The sequence below is a fragment of the Bos javanicus genome, chromosome 14 (genome assembly GCF_032452875.1).
Source record: "Bos javanicus breed banteng chromosome 14, ARS-OSU_banteng_1.0, whole genome shotgun sequence".
Taxonomy (NCBI): Eukaryota; Metazoa; Chordata; class Mammalia; order Artiodactyla; family Bovidae; genus Bos; species Bos javanicus.
In genome coordinates, this window is record NC_083881.1 from 30600710 (window position 1) to 30612959 (window position 12250).

The 12250-nt window shown below is 42.7% G+C and overlaps 1 protein-coding gene and 3 non-coding genes across 4 annotated transcripts in view; all 4 read left to right on the top strand.

Annotated features, from left to right (window-relative positions):
• Positions 1-6695: 6695 nt before the first annotated feature.
• TRIM55 (tripartite motif containing 55) overlaps positions 6696-12250 on the top strand; it is a 58103-nt gene continuing 52548 nt past the window's right edge. The window contains exon 1 of the mRNA XM_061438870.1: positions 6696-7196. The gene's annotated coding sequence lies outside the window, so the exon portion shown is untranslated. The remainder of the gene's footprint in view (positions 7197-12250) is intronic.
• Positions 9054-9147, top strand: TRNAY-GUA (transfer RNA tyrosine (anticodon GUA)). The gene is made up of 2 exons: positions 9054-9090; positions 9112-9147. It is a non-coding gene; the product is annotated as a tRNA-Tyr (tRNA).
• On the top strand, positions 9638-9726 carry TRNAY-GUA (transfer RNA tyrosine (anticodon GUA)). The gene is given in 2 exon segments: positions 9638-9674; positions 9691-9726. It is a non-coding gene; the product is annotated as a tRNA-Tyr (tRNA).
• Positions 9860-9932, top strand: TRNAA-AGC (transfer RNA alanine (anticodon AGC)). Its single transcript has one exon. It is a non-coding gene; the product is annotated as a tRNA-Ala (tRNA).

Consider the following 12250-nt stretch of genomic DNA (forward strand, 5'->3'; position numbering starts at 1 on the left):
TAATTAAAAATCTAACTCGTGTGTTACTGGAATTTTTTTTTAATCAGCATAATTAAGTACAAAGGGCCCCGGTTTGAAATTTAAGAACCTGGTTCTAACTAAGCACTCACAAACTAGCCCTGTGACCAAGTGAGATAAGAATGATATGGCTAATCTCTCTATGACTCTGTTTTCATATCTTCTCTGTTTACCTTCCAAACTGTTGCAGGACCAAGTAAAATAGCTGAAAGAACTCCAAAAAGTTAAGTACTTAACAAGTTTAAGATGGTTTTATATGAGTTTGTATATGTTGATACACAGAGACAAATGTGATGAGACTTCTGTATATAAACTCTCTCCCAACAAGACCCATGAAAATACCCAATACTAATAGCCCAGTGACCAGCAGGTGCTCAGAACTGTACTCAACACATGAGTAACTTTCCATTTGAAGGGAACAATGAGATGAACAGCCCCACCTCTGAGTACTTGGAGCCACTACTTTTCCTTCCTGAGGTCTCTAAGCAAAACAGCAGTCCTGCTGTTGAATAGTAACCTACAAGTCACAAAACTCATCTTCTCTTTCTCCCCTCGACCTCACTTTTCTTTCTCACAGAAAACTTTCTACTTCCACCCCCAGCTTTCCCACAGAGCCAGTACAAGAGTGGTTTTGATGAAAATAGGTCATGAATTAGAATCCCAATCAGATGTGGAATTAAATTCCTGGAGGTGTTCCGGCCAAGGTTTCCTACATAGGGCTAGTTTTAGTTACAGTGCTGCATGGCAAGTGTAAGCACATGGATGTCTGTGAGTGAGGGAATGAGTTCTACAGAATGCCCCTTAGCTACACAGGAACAAGGACCAACTCTCCATCTGAGGAGGGGCCACATAAGCATCTTGTGGAGTTGCCATCTGGAATTGCCTGCTATTATTATGAATCCACAAACATCTTAGCAGACAAGCATCAAGGAAAGAAGGGACTTGCTGACTGTGATGCTCAACAATGATCCCAGTTCATGAAGGGTTGAATGAACTGCCCACTTCAGTGGCTCACTACCTAATCCTGGCCTCCAGGCTATAAGAGTAGAGGGTTTCATGAATCAACTATTTACTTTTTTGCTGTCTTAAATTTGTTGTTGTTCAGTGGCAGAGTCGTGTCCGACTCTTGTGACCCCCATGGACTGTAGCCCGCCAGGCTTCTCTGTCCATGAAGCGAAGTGAAGTGAAGTGAAAGTCGCTCAGTCATGTTCGACTCTTTGTGACCCCCATGGATGTCATACAGTCCATGGAATTCTCCAGGTCAGAATACTGGAGGAGGTAGCCTTTCCCTTCTCCAGGGGATCTTCCCAACCCAGGGATTGCATTGCAGGCAGATTCTTTACCAGATGAACCACAAAGGAAGCCCTTCTGTCCATGGGATTTCTCTGTTTGGCACTCAAACCTCTGACCCAATTTTAGAATTTATTTATTTTTTTAAATTTCAGCAGCCTGCCACCCCTTCTCATGGGTGAGAAGGCAAATGTCCGCTTCCAGGGCAACAGTCCTCAAAGCAAAAAAAGACCTTTATTTGACAATCACAGGTCCTCCTCTCCAAAATTCCTCTTCTTCTGCCCTGAAGCCCTCCTGAGAACCTAAGTAATAGTCATCTTCATATTATTCCTGAGCAGTTCTAGACCACAAAGGGCCAGAAATTTAGATTAAGTCATGAAAAACAAGCTTCTGTAAAATAAAGTTATTTCCACATTGTAGGTGGTTCACATTAGCAGTGATTTCAGAACTACATCTTAGAGTGAGCCTTTACATCTGTATTCTGCACCGCACTAAAATATGAAGAGGCTACTAAATACTTGTTGACTAACTGATCAATTCTCATAACATAGACCATTTCTGAGAAAAGCCTTTCTCCAAAAGGAGACCTAAACATGCTCAGTGCCAGATGAAGGGGTAAGTGTGGTACAACTTTCTGGAATTTTGATGCTATTCCAGGGCTGTCCTCAAGCAAAACTGAATTCCTAGAATCAAATAAGCAGTTACCGGACAGTTGTTAACACATTCTGCTCATTTCTAGGCTGCCAACTGAGCTTTCTAATCGCTGAAAAACCTATCAATTTTTCCCATGCCTGAAAGCCCCCAGGCACATCCTTGTTCCCAGGTCCAGGAAGATGGATCTTACCTATGAGGGTTTTTTCTTTTTACTTCTGAGTAATCTGCTCTGGTACCCAAATTTCTCCATTCCTGAGATGCTGTCCAGATTGATGAATCTCAAGGTTTCATCTATAATATACTTTCTTTTCTGGTGAAGAATTGTTGGGGGAAATTTTTAGTACAAATATTCACTCTGGGAACGAGATTTCAACATTTTCTTAATTATCTTTAGAATGATCTATTTGGGCATGTATATACATTAACCATTTACTAAACTGATATTTTCAGAATTATAATCACAAAAAAACAATATTTTAAAGCTAACCTAGGAAGCTTTATAAAAGCAACAAATGAAAGCCGTTAAGCAATGAAAATTACTGCCTGTGTATTAAGTGCTAGTTACTCAGTCCTTTCCAACTCTTTGTGACCTCATGGATTGTGGCCCACCAGGCTCCTCTGTCCTCGGAGATCTCCAGGCAAGAATACTGAAGTGGGTTGCCATTTCCTTCTCCACGGGATCTTCCCAACCCAGGGATCAAACCTGGGTCTCCTGCACTGCAGGAAGATTCTTTACCATCTGAGCCATCAGGGAAGCCCATATATTGATTAACTTATTATTAATGGCTAATAATTTTCTGTAAAGTGCCTTCAAAATTTCTTTAATGTATTTAGCAAGGAATTTATTTTCTAACTCGATACACAGCAAACTAGGAAATTTAATTTTTAGATACCAAAATCTGAAAGGTACATGTTATTCTGAATAAGAGGATAAAGTCTTAATAGAAAATAAAAATGATTCACTTCCCTGCTTATCTCCTGCTTTTCTTAGTTTCATTGCTTACTTCTTCTTAACCCATCCCATCCCCCAAACTAACGGATTTGAAAGGAGGTGGACTGTGTTGGCTTTTAGGATCACAGGTGTGTTTGAAGAAAGATGGTTCGTTCTTTCATAAATTAAAATTATAAATTAACAATAATAACCAGTAGTCATTGTGCTCCCTGGTGGCTCAGTGGTAAAGAACCTGCCTGCTGATGCAGGAGACGTGGCTTCAGTCCCTGGGCTGGGAAGATCCTGTAGAGAAGGAAATGGCAAATCCCTCCAGTGTTCTTGCCTGGGAAATCCCATGGGCAGAGGAGCCTCATGGGCTACAGTTCATGGAGTCTCAAGAGGCAGATATGACTTAGCAACTGAACAACAACAACATTGTCCTCAGTACCTGACACTGTCCTATATTAGCTTTATATATTTTATATTTATATAGTAACTTAATGCTCTCAACAACCTATGGGACAAGTACAATCAGCATTATCACTCCCCATTTTTCAGACAAAGAAACTAAAACAGGTTAAGTACCTTGGCCAAGATCACCCAGTTAGTGAGGGGTACAGCAGGCTGGTCATTGAGTCCATGATCTTAATGCCACACTACATTATTTACTACTACATTTGTCCTTCAAAACAAACCCTCTATACCTCCCTATCCACCTCCTTCCCAGAGTCCTTTTGTTTTCAAAAGAACATTCTCTCCTGTCACTTCTTTTATTATCTACCTTTCTCTTCAACTGCCCTTTGCTGTTCAAGAAGATTCCTACAGAACAGGGGTCCCCAACCTCTGGGATCTAATGCCTGATGATCTGAGGTAAAGCTGATGCAACAATAATAGAAATAATGTACACAATAAATGAAATGCACTTGAATCATCCTGAAACACCCACCTCCCGCCCCAGACCATGGAAAAATCGTCTTCCATGAAACCAGTCCCTGGTGCTAAAAAGGGTGGGGACCACTGGACTAGTGAATAGCCTTACTGAAATTCCAGTGACTTCCTCAAGTAAATCCTCAAAGCCTCAAAATCCTCAAATTCCTAAGAATTAGCAATCCTTTATTATTTCTCCGTAGTACAAAGGACATACAACTTAGCAAACTGACTTTTTCTAAAGGAACTTTACCTGCAACCATTTAAAATAAATATGTGTGTGTCTTGTGTGAGTATATATATTCTGTAATAATTTGTTTTACTTTTTGCCCTATGCCAATTTTCCATTTTATGCTCCACACACTGGATCAACCTGTGCTTTGTTTTTTCCCTCTGGTACTCACAACTGCTGAACCTACTCTACATGTTATATATAATCAATATACTGTCTGTCTGCCTTCAGAATGTGTGCTCCATCAGAGCAGGGATTTGTGCCTGTTTTGTTTACTGCTGCATCTCCAGCACTAGAGCAATACAATACCTAACACATAGTAGAGACTAACGGAGAAGGCAATGGCACCCCACTCCAGTACTCTTGCCTGGAAAATCCCATAGATGGAAGAGCCTGGTGGGCTGCAGTCTATGGGGTCGCTAAGAGTCGGACACGACTGAGCGACTTCTCTTTCACTTTTCACTTTCATGCATTGGAGAAGGAAATGGCAACCCACTCCAGTGTTCTTGCCTGGAGAATCCCAGGGACGGGGGAGCCTGGTGGACTGCCGTCTCTGGGGTCGCACAGAGTCGGACACGACTGAAGTGGCTTAGCAGCAGCAGCAGTAGAGATTAAATAAATGTTTGTTAAAGGAATATGAATCTCTAAAGGAAATCTCCCTGCAACATCCTCCCAGACTCCCACCCTTCAAATCATGCCTTTGGGAAAGACACTGTGTGAACAAGATGAGAGCCCTCCTCTCCCTGAGCGTGAAAGACTAAACGAGTTTGCAGAGGCTTGTGGAGCCTTGGGATGTGGCTGGGTTGGTCTTGCCATCTCCCTGTAGTACAAGTGGCTCCTGTTAACCACCTTAATGGAGGTGGGGAGCTGTGGACTAGTCTCATTAAGATCTTTAGACGTAGTGATCTGGCATATAATTCAGGGTTTAGTGTGGCTTAATAATACAATCAATTCTCATTATCACAGATTCCAGGTTTGCGAATTTGCCTACTTGTTATTATTCATTCAGTTCAGTTCAGCCGCTCAGTCATGTCTGACTCTTTTCGACCCCATGGACTGCAGCACACCAGGCCTCCCTGTCCATTGCCAACTCCCAGAGTTTATTCAAACTCATGTCCATCAAGTTAGTGATGCCATCCAACCATCTCATCCTCTGTCGTCCCCTTCTCCTCCTGCCTTCAATCTTTTTCAGCATCAGGATCTTTTCCAATGAGTCAGTACTTCCCATCAGGTGGCCAATGTATTTGAGTTTCAGCATCAGTCCTTCCAATGAATATTCAGGACTGATTTCCTTTAGGATGGACTGGTTGGATCTCCTTGCAGTCCAAGGGACTCTCAAGAGTCTTCTCCAACATCACAGTTCAAAAGCATCAATTCTTCAGTTATCAGCTTTCTTTATAGTCCAACTCTCACATCCATACATGACTACTGGATAAACCATAGCTTTGACTATACAGACCTTTGTTGGCAAAGTAATGTCTCTGTTTTTTAATATGCTGTCTAGGTTGGTCATAACTTTTCTTTCAAGGAGCAAGCGTCTTTTAATTTCACGGCTGCAGTCATCACCATCTGCAGTAATTTTGGAGCACAAAAAAATAAAGTCTGACACTGTTTCCACTGTTTACCCATCTATTTGCCATGAAGTGATGGGACCAGATGCCATGATCTTAGTTTTCTGCATGTTGAGCTTTAAGCCAACTTTTTCACTCTCCTCTCTCACTTTCATCAAGAGGCTCTTTAGTTCTTCTTCGCTTTCTGCCATAAGGGTGGTGTCATCTGCATATCTGAGGTTACTGATGTTTCTCCCAGCAATCTTGATTCCAGCTTGTGCTTCATCCAGCCCAGTGTTTCTCATGATGTACTCTGCATATAAGTTACATAAGCAGTGTGACAATATACAGCCTTGATGTATTCCTTTCCCTATTATTCATTTATAACCCTCCATATCAGTACTCACAGTGCTTTCGTGGTCACTTGCAGAGACACACAGAACAGCAAAAGATCCCAGCTGCCCAGGGTACATGCTCCCAGCAGAGAATAACAAGATAACATTCTTTTTGTTTCAGCCCTCTTACTGTAAACAAGTATCACTTTTTTTGGTGTGTGCTTTCTATTTGAATCTCATTGTTTAAAATTCTTAAAAGCACAGAGCTGTCTACTGTTTCTAAGCACAAGAGGTTATATTGTGCCTTATAGAGAAAATATGCATGTTAGATAAGCTTCTTCCAGGTATGAGTAATAGTGCTATTGGGCATGAGTTCAATGTTACTGCATCAAAAATATGCAGGTATCTTAACAGAAGCATAAATAAAACAAGGTTGCGTATTAAATAAGGTGTCTTAACAGAAGCATGAATAAAACAAGGTTGTGTATCGATCACTTAATGATGAAAATGTTGTGAACAGAGGCTCACAGGAACTTAGCCCTATATTTCCCCAGGAGCAATGGTTCAGTATTTACTAAATCAGTGTTTGTGGTGTCTTCATAGACCCTAACTACCATGAATAACAAGAATCAACTGTAGCTCCCCTGGAACAGTTCCCTTTCTGACCTTGGAAATAGCACCTCTGTGGTTTCTCACAAACAACCTTCTTGGAGACAGTAAATATTTACAGGAAGCCATGGATGAGGACTCAGTAAACCCAAATTCAACTCTGCTTCCCGAGTCTGGAGGGTCATCCTGAGGAAATTATTTAACCTTTCTTTGTAGGGCCTTGTGATCTGTAGAACGGTTTCCTTAATTAAAAAGGAAGAATGTGAAAGTACTTTCAAGCGGATATGTGTAAGGTATTTTTCCAAGTTGAACAAGGGCTTTTCAGATCTCAGGATACCTTGGCATGATTTTCATGGAGCATCACTGTTAACAAATTTTAGAAACTTGATCATTGTGTTTGAGAGATAAGAAGAGCGCTCCCTTTAGTAAATGGAACACTTTGTTACTCCCAGAACTTCCTGGTCGTCATTTGTTCTTGCCTGACGTCAGAAACTGCCTTTCAACCTCCCTCCTCCCAGGGAGCAGTCCAGCATCCAGTCACTCTAATTCAAGTGTCCATCTGGTGACAAGTAGTGCCAAGGAAGGAGTCCTGGCTGGTGACTCTGGAAAGCTGAGATCTTATCTGCCATTGTTCAACTTTGTTACTGAAGGTAAGTTATTTCACAGCTTTGGGCACCAGTTCCTTCATTTAAAAGTAATTTTCATTAAATGCTGTCCTAGATGACAACTATGGGAAGGGGCTGATAGAGGATGAGATGGTTGAATGGCATCATCGACTCAATGGACATGAATTTGAGCAAACTCTGGGAAATGCTGAAGGACAGGGAAGCCTGGGGTGCTGCAGTCCCTGGGGGATGCAGAGTCAGACATGACTTAGGGACTGAACTGAGCTCATGGGACTGACTGCACCACACGTATTTGGATGTGGTCAAACAAAACAATACCAAACAGTACAGGAAAGAAAGCATGTTTCTCTTTCCTCACTATCTCTGTATCGGTTCGCTGGGGCTCCCATAACAAAATATCACAGGCTGGCTGGCTTGAACAACAGTTTATTTTCTCAGTTGTGGTGGCTAGAAGATCAAGATCAAGAAGTCAGCAGGTTTGATTTCTTCAGAGGCCTCTCTCCTGGGCTTGCAGATGCTTGCTTCTTGTCATGTGTTCACATGATTGTCTATGTCTGGTGTTTCTCTCTCTTCCTAAATCCTTATAAGGACATTAGTCATATTCGATGAGGGCCCACCCTAACAACATCATTTTAATTATCTCTTTAAAGGGCCTATCTTCAAATAAAGCCACATTTTGAAAGCCAGAGGTTCAATATAAGAAGGGGAGACACAAGTTAGCCCACAACACAGGTCATTAGTTTCTCAAAATCATCCCAGATTTCAGTTTCCCATATATTTAGATGGTGAGTTCTTTATAAAGCTCTATGTACATGTTTTGTTTTTTAGAAATTTCTAATTAGTTTTGGTTTTCTTTTTGAGAAAAGTGACATGCCTTTATCGTATCTGCAAGTTCTTACTGTGAAATAATCCATTCCTTCATCAAAGATCATCTTCCTAGAACCCCCCTGACCTCTTTCGTTTTTCCTAAGTTGTCTGATTGCTTTATTGACTTGCTGCATCATTGTCAACCTGGGATTTGTGGGCCTCTGAACTTTGAGCACCTGCCTCTGTGCCTGAAACCTCTTGGGGAGACCCGTGGGGAGAATGGTTCTGTTTCTGCAAGCTTCTAGATTGTGTATATTCTGAACTGTGATTTTTCTCCATCTTGGGACATGCATCCATTCAGACTCATTTGCTTTCCACAATCCCAGAAATTATTTAAAACCTGAAGTTTGCTCATTGCACCTGCTTTGTTTTCCATGTGTGAGTTTTTCTTCTTGCATATCTTTATTATCTTTCACTGGGACCCTACGAAGGAAGGACGTAATCGTATGTAGCCAACCTTTCTCATTGTATCCTCTCATGACTGGAAGAGAGGCATGTCTCTGTGGCCTCTTTTATAAGGACACTAATTCTATTCATAAGGGCTCAGCCCTCACGACTTAATCACCTCCCATAAGCTCCACCTCCTAATACCATCAACTGGGCATAAGGTTTTCAACATAGGAATCTGGGGCCACCCTGCACCACTGCCCCTCACTTGGGGAGGGGCTCAGGGGACATGAAGGTTACATAATAGTGAAGCCACACCCGACAGTAACTACCCTAAGAAAAGGGAGTAAAGAAAAAGGGCAGCAGGCACGCAGGGGATGAAGAGGAAGGGGGGTGTCTCAGTTTTAACACACGAGTTGGGAGTTTTTCCCCAAGTTAGGAGTCAGACGGCGTCCAGAGAGCCATAGCCGGCCGGTCTTTGTGCGCTTGCGTAAAACAAAGCTCCGCCAACGACCGCCTTCTTGTCTGGCTCTCTCCATTGCGCATGCTCAGTGTGATCTCTTAGGCAAACGCGCTCCGGTTTTTCTGTATTGAATCTCAGCGGGCGGGGTCCACATCTCGGCTGTCCCTTCGATAGCTCAGTTGGTAGAGCGGAGGACTGTAGTTGATACTCTAGCCGAAAGACATCCTTAGGTCGCTGGTTCGACTCCGGCTCGAAGGAGACAAATGTACTTTTGTCGAGCCTCCTATGATTTATCATCCTTTCCACGCAGGGGTTTCCCTGATAATCCATTACGTTCCAGAAAACAGGTGAGAGCTCTTTCGCGGCAGCTTTGGTCTATGGCAGCCTCCTGGGTGTGAAATCTTTTGCGAATCCCAGAATCAGGGACATGAAGTCCAAGTTCCCAGAGGAGCAGAGTCAACTCTTCGCGGGGCGGCTGCCGGGTCAAGGTTTTCTGCTCGTTTCTAAAGCGTCTGTGGCGTTTCCGAACCCCTGAGTCACAAAACAGCCACGCCGCGTCCCCGGGGACAGCCCCCCAACCTTGGCTTCAGAGCACAGGCGAGGTCGGCGATGCGAGTGCTCATGGCGGCGGCCGTGAGGAGGTGGGAGATCGGCAAGGGGGATCCTGTGCCCAGGAAACGAAAGTACACGAAGCGTAGAAACCCGAGTCAAAGTTACCAGGATAAGTTGAGAGGGTGTTCTTCCGCTCCCTTCGATAGCTCAGCTGGTAGAGCGGAGGACTGTAGACGTATGTCGCCGGCCATCCTTAGGTCGCTGGTTCGATTCCGGCTCGAAGGAGAGGGTCTTAATTTTGTTGCTTTGGCCTTAAACTATGAAGAAAGGTCAAAAATGTGGTCACGAATATTTATCTTCTCTTGTAAAAGCTCTGATCTCTCTCTAGAGGAAGAGATAACCAGCCGTGGCCAGCGGTGGGGGATTAGCTCAAATGGTAGAGCGCTCGCTTAGCATGCGAGAGGTAGCGGGATCGATGCCCGCATCCTCCAGTTTTTCTCTTGGTCTCCGGGTGGTAGTTTTTCTTTAGATTCTCATTCGAATCTAAGTAGAGCTGAAAGTTAGCCGTAGGGCAAGTGAGAAGCTAGGCGAGCTCTTGAGGTTACCGCTACTAAAACTTCCCAGGCAAGGGCTAACGGGTGCTTGCAGGGGTATATTTAAAATTTTTAAAGTTTTAGACCCATTTACTTTGCATAGTTCACGAAATTGGTTCTTTTTCTTTCCAAAATTGTCGACAGACTGCAGTCACGTCTGCCGGATCGATGGCTGCACTTAAAGGGACCCATATGAGCCTAAACTGCCCATCGTTAGGGGGAACCGACAGAGAAACAAACAGAAAAACAAAACAAAACAAAACCCAGAACTTGGAAAAGGACGCTGGCTACTTTAAACTTAATGTTGAGCCTGGGAGGAGAGGACTGTTCTTGTCCATCTCAACTGCATATAGTGGGATGCCTGGCTCTTGGCAGATCCAAGACAGATACAATAAAGGAAGGGGTACCTGAGGACAGATAAGGAAGTGGGAAAATCCCTGGACCCAGAGGCTTCTTGTTTGAGGATTCTAACGTCATTTCCCACCTGGGAAGTAACTTTGGAGAATTAACTAGAGACCACCACCAGGAAGGACTCAACTGGGCTGCCCTAGAGTGTAGCCTGTTTGGTTAAACAAAGATGTGACAAAAACAAACACAGATACACACAGTCACTGAAAGATTCAGAAATTTAGCAGAACACACACAAAGCCTTTCCTGGTAATAAAGTCTTTTCATCATAATTTCCCATACGATAGCCATGAAAAAGCTGCGCAAACCATACTGCCGGTTGTCAACACAAAATATAAACCTTCTAGACAAAGGCAGAAATAATACCTTTTGTGAGGGTTAACAATTAAGAAATGAAAATGCTTTTATTTATGTCCATTTTAGGATTCTAGACAACCTGTATATTTTTGTTATCAGTGGGTACAACCTGCCATTTTTTATTGGCATATCTTTCATTTTCTAGGGCAGCCTCCATTTTAAATTGTTTTCAATAAAGTCTCTTAGTTGGATGTATAATGATTGACTTAAACTCTATCATTATTTTTGTGAAAACAAATTTACAAAGTAGGAAAAAGAATCCTTTTATCAGATATATGTCCCAATTTCTGGATGGGATGATAGGGGTTTTGGCTGGCTGACTAGAGGAGCTGGCAGTGAAACTGTAAATAACTACAAGAGCAAGAAATGGGTAATAAGGAATAGGAAGGAATGCACCGCAAAGCCAGGTGGAGAACACACATTTGGGGCAAGTGAGCGGGGTGAGAACTCAAAGTCTTAGGATCAGCAAATCAGGTGTAGGATGGAAGTCATATAAAAAGTCTGAAAGTATAAGCTGAGAGGCACTACTGCTGAGTGGTTAATCACATGGGCTGTGAAACAGGACAGACTTTCTTGTCTTTGTCAATCCCTCGCTGGGTGACCTTGGGCAAGTTGCTTGACATCCTGGTGCTTGAGTTTCCTCATTGGTAAAACAGGGATAATAATAATGGAACTACTCTTAATTAAGATATAACTTATAAAGTCCTTACTGCAGTGCCTGGCACGTAGTAATCACACAATGAACATGAACTGTTATCAGTGTATGTTATCTGCACACCATAGAGGGAAGGACTGGAGGGGATATTCTGAAGGTTTCTATGTGTGTTTATCTAAATATATATGGAAGTGAAGTAAAGAAATGCTTGATCTCTGGTGCAGGAAAAGTAAACAATTCTAAAAATACAAAATTATGGTTAATTATGGTTAAATGAGTTATGACCATGTAATAGTACAGCCTTTGAAATTATATTTATTAAGAATGTCTATTGACTTTCAGTTCAGTTGCTCAGTCATGTCTGACTCTTTGTGACCCCGTGGACTGCAGCATGCTAGGTTTCCCTGTCCATCACCAACTCCTGGAGCTTACTCAAACTCATGTCCATTGAGTCGGCGATGCCATCCAACCATCTCATTCTCTGTCATCCCCTTTTCCTCCTGCCTTCAATCTTTCCCAGCATCAGGATCTTTTCCAGTGAGTCAGATCTGCACATCAGGTGACCAAAGTATTGGAGCTTCAGCTCCAGCATCAGTTCTTCCAATGAACACCCAGGACTGATCTCCCTTAGGACCGACGGATTGATCTCCTTGTAGTCCAAGGGGCTCTCAAGAGTCTTCTCCAACACCACAGTTCAAAAGCATCAATTCTTTGGTGCTCAGCTTTCTTTCTAGTCCAACTCTTACATCCATACATGACTACTGGAAAAACCATAGCCTTGACTAGATGGACCTTT